This window comes from Triticum dicoccoides, chromosome 1B, assembly GCF_002162155.2.
Source record: "Triticum dicoccoides isolate Atlit2015 ecotype Zavitan chromosome 1B, WEW_v2.0, whole genome shotgun sequence".
NCBI lineage: Eukaryota > Viridiplantae > Streptophyta > Magnoliopsida > Poales > Poaceae > Triticum > Triticum dicoccoides.
Genome location: NC_041381.1, coordinates 7,472,767 through 7,485,734, shown reverse-complemented (window position 1 = coordinate 7,485,734; position 12,968 = coordinate 7,472,767). Strand labels below are relative to the sequence as shown.

General features: G+C 44.2%; 1 pseudogene; it reads left to right on the top strand.

Moving 5' to 3' along the window:
• The first annotated feature begins 620 nt into the window (after nt 1–620).
• On the top strand, nt 621–4,875 carry LOC119349946 (annotated as a pseudogene).
• Nucleotides 4,876–12,968: the final 8,093 nt, after the last annotated feature.

Below are 12,968 nucleotides of genomic sequence, written 5' to 3'. Positions count from 1 at the left end.
AGGGCCAAGGATAAGCGCGACCAAATGAAAGGTGCACCACACTATCAAGGGAGCTCCAACCTGTTTGAGTACGGGGATAGCTAGGTATGTGGTTTGCCACATGATTCATGCAATTTCATTCTTCACGGTAGCATTTATCCTTTCCAAAATGACTTAATATGCTTAGTTAGTTAAAATGACATAATAACTACCTTGGATACCTTAATAATGACATAATTAGCTCAATAATGACTTAATATGCTTTAGTTAGCTAAAAAAATAGCATAACTACCTTGGATAGCTCAATAATGACATATTTAGCTCTAAAATGACTTAATATGCTTTAGTTAGTTAAAAAATGGCATAACTACCCTGGATAGCTCAATAATGACATAATTAGCATACTTTGGTAAAAAATGGCATAATAATATTTCTTAGCTCCAAAATGACCTAAACTGAGATTATTTTCCTCGAAAATGACATAATAAGCTTTCTTAGCTCCAAAATGACCTATTTACATAGTAATATCATTCTTAATGCTAGCTTGAGCCCTAATTAACTAATATTTTGTTCCTCTCTCTCATGCGCACTACCACAAGAAGCATGTGCCTTCTGGGTTCGACCTCTATGGCATGGCCCATATGGGCCCGTACAAGAAGGTCAAGGCATTCACGGAGTCTGACCTAGATCATCCAGAGAACTTCACCAATATCTCCTCCCACCAGAAGCTTGTGAAGTACAGAGACAAGGGGAAGACAAGGAAAGGGAGGACTTTAACCCGAGCCAGGATCCTTTTGATACAGAGCTGGTGATGATATCTGGTGGCGGGAGGTCCCATGTCTCTCAAGCCATTGCTGATGGACTGTTACGTTGTCCTAATATTCTCCCGCATATCAAGAAGCGCCAGAGTAGCTCTGATCCCGAGATAACGCCTCGTGCACGGCTTGCGGACCTCGCCGTGGCAGTTAGTTATATAGACTCTCTAACATTTCCTCCATTACATTGTGTGTGCGTCCTTCGATGATTACAATGCTAACGAGGAGTGTTGTGTTGCAGGAAGAGGTTGAGAAAGAGAGATTGAAGACGCAAGCGCTTTTGGAGGAGGCAAAAAGGGAGGCGACGGAGAGGGAGAGGCAGGAGAGGACGGCTAAGCTGTTGGAGGAGGAGAGGAACCAGAATGATGCATCTCACTGGGCCCTATACGAGATCATCGTGGTACGTTTCTTGTGCATATTAGCCCAATCATGCACGTAATTTTCGCATTACTAACTAATATGACTGACTCGTGAGAACCAAATGTGCAGACCATGTGCGAGAAAAGCGGCCAGGCCGCTCCGCCGATGCCCCAGATTGCTCCGGGTGCACAGTGAGTCTGATTTGAATGGTCCTTAGTTACTACTATTCACATTTCAGTTTGCATCATGCTAACGAGACATTATTGGAAATGATCTTTGGTTCAGCATGGCTCCCGAGAAGCATCGACCAATCCTTCCGCGTCTGCCAATGCTGGAACCCCGACCGGTCCTTCACCTCCGTCTGCCAAAGGCGCAACCTTGACCATTCCTACACCTCCGTGATAACGGTATTTTTCTTCTTATTTAGCCTGTTTAGTCCATTTATGACATAATTTAGCCTATTTAGTCCACAAATGACATAATAAGATGAAGAAAATCAGTCCACAAATGACACCTCCGTCGATTCCTCAGTTTTCAGCTAGCTAGCTAGGGTTGGATTCGATCCCCTTCTCATGGAATCCATGGATGGTTGCGACAGATATACAAGCGGGGGGACACGGTGGACAAGAAGATCAAGAAGCTGGACGCAGAGCTGGCGCGCTACAAGGAGCAGATCAAGAAGACTAGGCCGAGCCCCGCGTAGGAGGCCGTCAAGGCGCGCGCCATGAGGATCCTCAAGCAGCGCAAGATGTATGCACCGGTATCTCAACCTGCTTGCTACAAACCCCAACCCCACCCCCCATCTTAATTTTTTTCTTTCTCTGCTCGACTAGTGGATGATAACGATGAGTACTAGCAGCTGCTCAGCTAATGTTGACATGCAATTTCCAGGAGATGTGGCCACCATTACATGTCTAGATGGCAAGCTGCATTTGCAAAAAAAAAATTAGAATGTTTTCTCACCTAACAGACCACACCTGAAACACACACCTGAAACACCCTCTCTTATTCTATGACTCATTTAGTCAATAGCTTCTTCTACTCCGCGTCGAGGGGCTCCATGAATGAGTGATCGTCATCTGTTGCCAAGCAGCGCCGAAAGCTGCCAAGGGAATCTCCAATAAGAGTTGCACTGGTACTCAGTGGGGATATCTGCATTTGTTATGTCTGCTTTCTTTGGTCAGGGACAGCTAAAAGGAATATTGCATTAATAATGAGGCTGCACTGCCAAATGCTTGTCTAAAATGTCAACTAAAATAGTACATGGTTAGCCAGACCTACTCTCTTTGTGGTCGTCCATGGGCAGTACCAATGTTGTTGACAAGTCACCTTCTGAAAGGCTAGCATAGAAGGCATATCTGAATCTATTTGATGTGCTTTGGTACATCTCTAGATTTTCTTTCCTTCTTTACAATACGTCATCTTTGTGTAGTTTCACAAATACTTTTTAGGTAAAGGTTGTGTCCTTACGGAAACTGCTGATTTGGAAAGCTAGTAAGTTCTTGACATGGATAAGACCGAAGTGGAATGCTATTGGTTCTCCATGATTATACTGTACAATTTAATTATTCTTTTTGTGGCAGGAACCTATATTAGTCTAGTGGTCTAATCTTTGTACTCCATACGCTTCCCTACAGGTACGAAGGTCAACGTGACATGCTGTACAACCAAACTTATAATCTTGACCAAGTTGCTTTTGCATCAGAGGAAATTAAAGATGCTCAGCAAACTGTATGTTCAAGTGTCTTTCATTTAAGTTACCTACCAAGTTCTTGGTCGGTAGATTATGATTCTAGCTCCCATACTTGTATTGAACTTTCTCTTATTTTACAGATGACTGCAATGAAGGCTGCCAATAAAGAGCTCAAAGGGATGATGAAGACTGTCAGGATTGAAGATATAGATGTATGCAGCATCCTGTTGTTTACCAGGCTGTTCATGTTTTCAAGATCTTCAGCTTATATATATATTCTCATTTCATCGTTTATTTTTCCTGCCTAATTTTGGTTGAATTACATCTGAATCCATGCCTGCTTTTTATAATCTGCAGAGCATGCAAGACGAGATGATGGATCTTATGGATGTGAGCAATGAAATACAAGAAACTCTTGGCAGAAGCTACAATGTCCCAGATGACATCGATGAGGAGGAACTTATGGGCGGTATGGCTCTTATTTCTAGTTGGTTATTATTGAATATTTCAAAGACTTACTGAGTCAACTAGTCTTCCTTACAGTGGTTACCAGCTAGGAACCACTCTTCAGTTTAAAGTTTTGTAGTTGAATTTGATTCGGTACACTCTCCAGTTTATATCGGTCTTAGGTTTCATCTGAAACATTTCTTTAGCCCTTTTGTTGTAAGACTGGTTTCACGTCATGCATGTGTTAATTGTTAGCAGCAAGCCATGCCCGTGATGGCGGCGTCCGCGTCGGGTGCACCAGGCGAGTGCATGGGCGCGCGTCGGGCGAGTCGGTCGCGGCGGCTCCATGGCGTAGGTGTTGTGTGCGTGTGTGGGTAGTGTCTTGGGCACGCGTGTGCATGTACACGGGACGCGTCGTAGTAGGCGTAGTCAGTTAGCGACTTGGTCCGGGGAGAGCGAGGTGATCGGGGTGGGCTCGCCGCGGTACGTGCGTACGAGCGCGCATGGTGGATGCGGCCAGGGCGGACCTGATCGTGGGCTCGCACAGGTGGAAGCGTGGGGATCGTGGACATGCTGGCCTGGGTATAAATCCCGTGTGTAGGTCGTTGTAGACTGGCGCGTGGTTGTAGCTCGAGTTGTTGCTTGAGGATATACACAGCCGTTGTTGCGGCTGTGGCGTTCGTGCGCCAGGAACACCAGCATGCCCTCTCATTCTGTCTGTTTTCTTCTTCCTTGGTTCAGTTTGTGCTAGAGCGAAGTGACAGAGAGATAGAGGTAGACTAGCGCAAGAGCTAGGGCATAGCCACGGTTCCAACATTAATTTACAGATAAGACGGTTCTCTGTTTGCTGTTCTCATTCTGTGTTTTGAAAATGCAGAGCTTGATGCTTTGGAAGCAGATATGGACTTTGAATCGAATTCAGTCCCATCGAACCTCCAACCAGACAAGGAGACTGATCTTGATTCTGAGCTTACACTAGTGCAGAATCGGGCAATAGCACCGGTTCGTAAGGCCCTTTAGTGCCGGTTCCATAACCGGCACTAAAGTGTGGGCACTAAAGGCCCTCCCCTTTTAGTACCGGTTCAGCACGAACCGGTGCTAAAGGGAAACCACGTGGCACGAGCCAGCTCCAGGGCCTGGAGCCCTTTAATACCGGTTGGTAAGACCAACCGGTACTATAAGGTTTGGTTTTTTTTTAGTTTTATGATTTCTTTTTCATTTAATTTTGTGTTTTCTTTTTAATTCTTTTTCGTTTGCTGGTATTTTACGATACTACACATTGTACACGTTATATATATATATATATATATATATATATATATATATATATATATATATATATATATATATATATATATATAGGGAAAATAGATTCTACCACCTAGTGGTAGTTACCACCTAAGAATCCACCGTTCATCCCATGTGCCGATCTAAGCGTGCTAGATGGCCAACAGAATCCTAACGGGTTAGATGAGGTTCCACCCGTTTAGTACTAATTCGTTAATTATTTTATTTTATGGTTAACCACAGCTATCTGGTCGTGAGCTTATCAAAAAACTGACTGCAATTTTCTCCACGTAAAAATAGCTTTCTCTGTATGTTTTTGTTACCAACAACAAGCGATTTTTCCTCTATCTAGCGATCTGCCTCAAGGCTGCGTCCTGCATAGGCTGGACACGGGGGATCGGCCTCGTCGTGAGTATCACCAGCTGGAGACAGGGGACCGGCGTCGTCGTGTGCCACCACCCGACTCTCTCTCTCTCTCTCCATGGATGTTTCCACGTCCAGAATTTTTGTCATGTCGCCGCTATAGATCCATGTTGTTGCCATAGATCGGAAGCAAGTGAGTGCCGCGTGGCACCATCCGCCTTCTCGGCCGGCAGGACGTCGCTAGCTGACTCAGGTTTGATACCACTTCCATCACAGGTTCCAATGTTTCGTTGCTTGCTCTTTGAAGTTTGAACTTTGATCTGCTTTATTTAGATGATGAATAGGCTATAAGCACCGTCTGGGAGTAGCCTATTGAGGCGAGCACCCGCGAGTGATTGACACCGTTGATGACGGCTCAGGGTTAATTAGACGCAGCGACGTACGGCGACTGCATGATGACGGCGGCGGATGTCACCGAGGTGAGCAATGCAACGACCACACATTACTACTGAAAAAAAGATCTACGTGAGGAAACACATATGGAAAGAAATATGGTGCATGATGGATCCTGATGATAACGCCTCTACATGCATGAAACTCCAATACTACATACTACTTTTTTCCACGTACTTCCATACGTTCTTTTCACATAGTAGTGCATATATATACTACTACATTTACACGATACTATTTTCTAATGCTACTTCACAATTTTCATTTTATAAATACTCTATTTTTTGTGGCACAACGACTAACACTACTTGGCCTTAATGTGCAGGTGCAACGGCGGCCAACGGGAGACTCCGTGACTGCTCTAGCATGACGGCGGCCATGATGACATGCGGTTTACGCAGCGGACAGGATAGCGCTCCAGCAGCAAGACAACGGTGTAGCAGCAGCCGCGCGACGTAGTATGACAAATGGTCGACGGGTGATTGCTCTAGTGCGGCGGCTGCTACAAAGTATGGCTGTATAGGATCTGCTCGGACAACAAACTCCATTGTGAAATGAGTGTAGATAATCGTTCAACCTGAGCTCGAAGAGACAGTTGAGCCATGAATAAAATTGTATTGTTCCAGTCAACTGTGCGATATATACTAAATGTTTTGTACTCACAGATATACTCCATACTACCTACTTAATTATACTCCATACTACCTAATTTATGAAGATACACACCACGTATTTCATACTCCATACTCCACATACATCATACTCCATACTCCATACTCCACTTCATACTCCATACTCCATACACCACATACTTCATACTCCATACTCTACACTTCAAAATAATATATGATAAACTCGATACTTCATACACCAAAAAATATTACTCCATACTGCAAAAAAAACTAGTGTATAGTCCCCATACTGCAATAAAAGGTTTATATACACACACTTATTTTCCATGAGTGATATTCAATACTTTTACAAGTAAATATGCATTCCATGTACTGTAATTAGTATATTATTCTTAAATATACATACATACAATTCCACTAAAAAATAATAGGCCCATAGGCCAAACAAGAGTATTTGTACATACTGTAAAACATAATCATATATATTCTACCTGGAGTATATACCTAAGATTAGGACATATGCACGTACATGCATGTAAGGAGGAGTACGTGGTTAGTGGCTATCATTATAGATTCTACTCGATTCATGCATGCATGCATGCATGCAATTAGCCGGCCAGCAACTCGCGAGGTTTGTTGCAACAGAACCGCTATCTAATTTTTTTTAACTAATTTAAATAGTTGATTAATTAGGAGAGCCATATCGGATCCTTTTGGAACCCGGCGACCCGTTTGTTCGATGCTAGGGTGGGACACGTGGAGGGCTATTGCTTAGGGGGTAACTACCACTGCTTGTAGATAAAATTTCTCATATATATATATATATATATATATATATATATATATATATATATATATATATATATATATATAATTTCTAGTAGAACCAATCATGCATATATATATATATCATCAATGTCTCACAAACCATCATATTAATTAATTCACACATACACACATGTATAGCTATATACAATTTCTCCTACATATGCATGTTGCCTTCGAAGCCAGTGCCATTAGTCTAATTGGTGCCTTCGGAGCACGATGACAATTGGAAGTGGTTTTCATGAGGGCGGTAGCGGGTAATAGTATTCTCCCTTCGGATTTATGACCTGGTCGAGCAAAAATCCCGCTATTTCCTCTTGAAGTGCTTCTACGCGCTCCGTTTCTAGGAGCTTCGCCCGCACCTCTCTGAACTGTTAAGAAGGAGATCAATATGCATGTCTATTAGTTGTGTGACTAGATATCGATAATGGTGTAAAAATTGTAAATAGTGTTTTGACAAGCGTACCCATTCCTGTCTTTGAGATCTGCTTCTTTCGGACGCCATCATGCGAATGTTCTCGCAAACGTAGAATGCACACAGATCAGTCCCCTGCGCCTGCTTCAGGGCTTTTACGAGAATGTAATTTGATCAGATAATAATTAATCAAGCATGATAATTAAAGAGATGGCAGCTAGCTAGCTAGCTAGTACTACTTAATTACTTACCTTGAGTCTTCCCCATTGAAGCTTTTTTCCATTCGCCTTCCGTGACACTGATGAACCTTGCCCAAGCCCTGCCCGCCGACAAAGAAAATGAATAAAGGGGTTATTAAATAGTTCATATCATGAAATGACGAACTAAATAGACCGAGATATATAGTTAATAATGATTGAAATTACCTGTTGACTATCCCAAACAAGATGTTATAGTCAGTTTTTTCTTTGAGTAGTGAGTCCAGTATTTTAACTATTCCGGCGTCAACTTTAATGATACACAAGACCCAGTGAAATCTGCATGCACACACGTTTGCATGTCTTAATTAAGAGGGCATATGTAAGCAAAAACATGTAGCTAGCTAGTAGGCAAAAACAGAGAATTTGTAGTACAAGACAGCGTGACTCACTGGAAGTTGTAAGGAAGTAGTATATCTTCATTGTATTTGAGGCACTTCAAGAACTCTAGCATGCTGTCCTCTACGGCCTTTTGATGACGTGCATCTATTTTCCATGTGTATTCATTAACGGTGTTTGGGTCAATGAACCCAATGCCATAGCGTCCACTTTTTCTCATTTCATACATCTTTATCCTGCATATAATACCACAGAAAAGAATATAGTGAGGATAATTACAGGTAATGATTGATCAAAAGGATCACTACAGCTAGCTTGAGACTTAAATTACAGAAAGAAATCACTTACAGACAATAGCAACTGACGATAGATTTGTCGAGTGCGTCTTGATTGTATAACTGAAACAGTTCAGAATACTCAACGGACACAACTTTCTCATGGTAGTAATGCTCCTCCTTGACATTCACCATGAGGGATAATCGATCGGAAATCTTGGTAATATTCATGTACCATTGATGCAATTCATACATTCTCGTTGGGAGGTTCTTGACCTTGTCTGGCTCGACCAAAGGTTGGCCCCGGACATATTTCCATTTTATTTCATCCTCTCTAAGCACAGGCATGGGCTCGATCTCGAGGAGTTGTCCAACAGTGATTTTGAGAACTTCAGCCTGCATTATATGCTCCTCCGTTATTACCACATTGCCCACCTCAGGAACGTAAACTGTTTGCCCACAATAATATTGGGCGCGCGTACTGTCACGTGTTGTTGGCACAACAAGCGAGGGGATCGATTGCGCCGCCCGTTCTCCCAGCTGGGGAATGGTTTTCCCGCATTTTTTGACAGCTGCTTCTTGTTTGCTCGATCCCGAGCTCGCCTCCTTACATAGACGTGCTCGATTTAACTTCCTGATGTGGCGCTCATAGTCTGTGTCAACAGGCTTGGGAGCTGGTGGTTGAGCCATACGAATGAAGTGGTCAATCGTTTCCTCAGGCACTTTCTCCCTTGGCGGCGGTGGCGGTTTTGGTGCAAAATGGGCTTCCACCTCGGACTTCGATATGGCTGCGATTTCCTCCTCGGACCTGTCATAAGCCCTCTGCGGAAGAGCCGTGAGGCTTGGACCATATTTATATCGCTTGCCTCCGCCTGTACTTCCTGTACTACCTTGACTCGTACCGCTACGCACCATAGCTGCGGGGTGTCTCTTCTGTGATTGCTGAGGCGGCGGAGATGGCTGACGGGGCTGAGTTGGACGAGGAGGAGTGGCCTGAAGCTGTGCCGGACTTGGAGGAGGAGTGGACGTCTGACGCTGTGGCGGACTTGGAGGAGGAGTGGCCTGACACTTTGCCGGACTTGGAGGAGAAGTGGCCTGACACTTTGCCGGACTTGGTGGACTTGCAGGAGCGGGAGACTGCTGACTCGGTGGCGGACTTTGACGAGGAGTCGGCTGACGCGGTGTCGGTGGCCTTCGAAAGATGATGCAATCCTTTTTCCATAGGATGATACGATGTTTGGCGTCTCCGAGAAAGCGCTCGTCGTCACCTCCAGGATAGTCAAGCTCTAGCTCCGAATATGGGTCCACCACATCATCAACCAAGACACGAGCATAGTCCGCTGGAATCGGGTTGCAATGGAAGGTTGCCTCGGGGGGATTTGTAAAAGCAACGGCGTCCGCCACCTTCATGGATATGTTCTTCATTTTGACGTGTAGCTCGCAGCTAGTGTTCTCCGTGATGTCATCCACGGGGTATCTACCCAGCATTGCGTCGTCCGGGGCGGAACCCACGCTGCTTCTCGGCATGGATGGGGCGGTGCTATCCAATGCTGGATCATTCGCTAGCTGCTGCAGCTGCTGAGACCCCCTTTGCTGGGTAAGTGAGTCGATCTGCTCCTGCTGCCGCTGGAATTTGACTACCAATTCTGCTTGACTTGCTTCTAGGCCTTGAAGGCGTTCATAGTCCCGCTTCCTCTGCTCCTTAGGCGTTAATGGTTCGCCATTAGGTCTGACTGCCTCGATATTGTACTTTACGCCCTCCTTCAACTTTTTGTTCGGGCCTCGTTTCGTCCTTTTGCCTGAAGATTTGCTCGATCCGGATGGCTGAAAGAACAAAGATCGATTCGTTAATATATCTTCAAGTCATTTAAAACATGTGATGATCACCAGATACCTGCTTATATAAATATATATACCTCGCCGGTCTTTGTTGTTTCAGGATCAACATGTTCTTCGTCATCGTCATAATCGTAGTTCATGACTTCATCAATTCGGTCGTCGCGATCGAATATCATATCACCCTCTCCGGTGTTGTTTAGAAATTTGGAGCCGTCATAATCTTCTTCATTCTGATCATCATCTGGCCCTCGTATCATATCGAACATGGTCTGTTCTCCCTCTCTGTCGGTATTGTCTGCCATAGCTTTTATTTAACTAATTCAAAAGAAATATAAAACAATTTAGTATTCAAATTACATCGTCTCGAATAATAGATATAATCTCGAATACTTCGTCTAGAATAATAGATATAATCTCGAATACATCGTCTCGAATAATATATAATATTGAATAGTACATCACTGGCTAGCTAATTAATGATCGAATACTATAGAAGAATCTAGGACACTCGCGGTTCCTGCGGCGCGGGCGGTGGACACCCAAAGAGAAGGAACCCTCACAGGATCATAGCTGAAGTGAGATCCCCGAAGATACTGCCAGGTATTGGAGAACCTGCCGCCCTCTAACGCAACCATGTAGCGATGGACGTGCTCGTCCTCCTCCTTGACACGGCGACGTACCACCTCCGGCGGGGCCGGGTCCCTCCGCACCGAAACTGGCCCACGCGAACGCCACTAAACGAGATCAGGGTCGACGACGGGACCCGGGGCCGGGTTCCTCATCAAGCGGCGCGCCCCTCCAGGCAGCACCTCCCAGTGCCAGCCCGGCGGAGCCCAGTCCCGGACATGGGTCGGCTGAACGTCGTCGCGGACGGGTCGACGGCGAGGATGCGGGCCGGGCATCGTCGAGAACAAATACTAGCTATATGCCCGCAAAAAGTAATATTTTTTTAATGATTGGATTTTGATAACTAAAATTTCTAACATTTCTACTATTTCAAAAATCTATATACTATTTCATACTAATTAAGCATCTAACACTAAACACAGAAAACACAACTTCTATACATCCATTAAAAAACTGAAAAACAACATTATATAAAAAATTTCCATACTAATTAAACACTAATTATATCCATCTAACATGCATTCATACATATATAATAGTGAAAAAATAATAATCTAAATAATCTAAACTAATTAAACATACAAAATACGTATATACTAATTAAACACTAAATAATCTAAACTGATTAAACATACAAAATACATATGTACGTGTGTGTGTGTGTGTTCATGCATGCTTGTGTGTGTGTGTGTGTATGGGCTCGGGGAGGGGCGGCGCCCATGGTGGCCGCCGGGGGCGAGGGAGAGGGGTTAGAGGGGGAGAGCTCACAGCGGGCGACGGCGACAGCTAGGCGACGGCCGGGGCGGCGACGGCGGGGACGGCGCGACGGGGACGGGGACGGGGCGGCGACGGAGACGGGGGCGGCGACGGGGACGGGGGCGGCGACGGAGACGATTGAGGGCGGCGGCGACGGCGACGGAGACGGAAACAGAGGAACAAACAAAGAGGGAAACTGAAATTTTCGTAGCTGTTGTATATATAGAAGGCACCTTTAGTACCGGTTGGAGCCACCAACCGGTACTAAAGGCCTGTTTTGGCCAGGCCAAGCGGCGGGAAGCGACCCCCTTTAGTACCGGGTGGTGGCACAAACCGGTACTAAAGGCGCCCCCTTTAGTACCGGTTTGTGCCACCACCCGGTACTAAAGGGGTCGCGCTGCCACCCCAAAGTTTAGTCCCAACTCGCCGGGCGAAGGGCAGCCGCACTGGTTTATAAACCCAGCCACGGCTACCACTTCGAACTCCTCTATATAGCTAGCAGGCTTGTGGGCCTAAACTCTGCGCGCTGTCCTGTGAGTCTGCTGGGCCTTTAAGGTTTGTAATTACACACTTGTGGCCTATCAGGCCCACAGGGCAGCGCCACAATTTTTTTTATAGTTTTTTTCTTTTCTGCTTTATTTTCTTCTATTTATTTTTGCGTAGTTTTTTGTATAGTTTTTTCTTTTCTATTATATTTATTTTCTTCTATTTATTTGTGAGTAGTTTTTCATCTAGTTTGCCAAAATTCAACATTTTCATAGTTCATTTTGTAGTGATTTTCAATTTCACGGTCATTTTGTAAACGTTTGAAAAATAGCAAATATAATTTTTTTCTTTTCTGCTTTATTTTTTCTTCTATTTATTTCTGAGTAGTTTTTTCTTTTCTGCTATATTTATTTTCTTCTATTTATTTTTGAGTAGTTTTTTTATATAGTTTTTTTCTTTTCAGCTATAGTTTTTCTTTCTTTTCTGCTATTTTTTTTGTTAGTGCCCGTAGTTTTCAAATTTGAATAGTTTAAATTTTGAATTATTTGAAATTAGTGTGAATTTTTTTGCACATAAAATTTCTTCGCGTTTCAAATGCCAAAACACATAACTACCCTAACTATTACAGAGATTCCCCTCTCGATGCGAAACACAGAAGAAAGTGATGATAGCTAGTGAAGCCGATCACATCCCAGATCTTTGGGTGTGAAACTTTTTCTTCGCGTGTGTCCCTCTGCGCCGTAACCATGGAAAATCTTCATCATTTAACGGGATGCTCGGGTCAATATTCATTGTGAATGAAGCAATTTCATCAAACTTTTCATCTTCTGACTTGTCTGTCTTGTCATCCACTCCCACGATGTTTCTCTTCCCAGAAAGAACTATGTGCCGCTTTGGCTCATCGTACGATGCATTCGCTTCCTTATCTTTTCTTTTTCTTGGCTTGGTAGACATGTCCTTCACATAGAAAACCTGTGCCACATCATTGGCTAGGACGAATGATTCGTCTGCATACGCAAGATTGTTGAGATCCACTGTTGTCATTCCGTACTGCGGGTCTTCCGTTACCCCGCCTCGTGTCATATTGACCCATTTGCACCGAAACAATAGAGGTGTCATG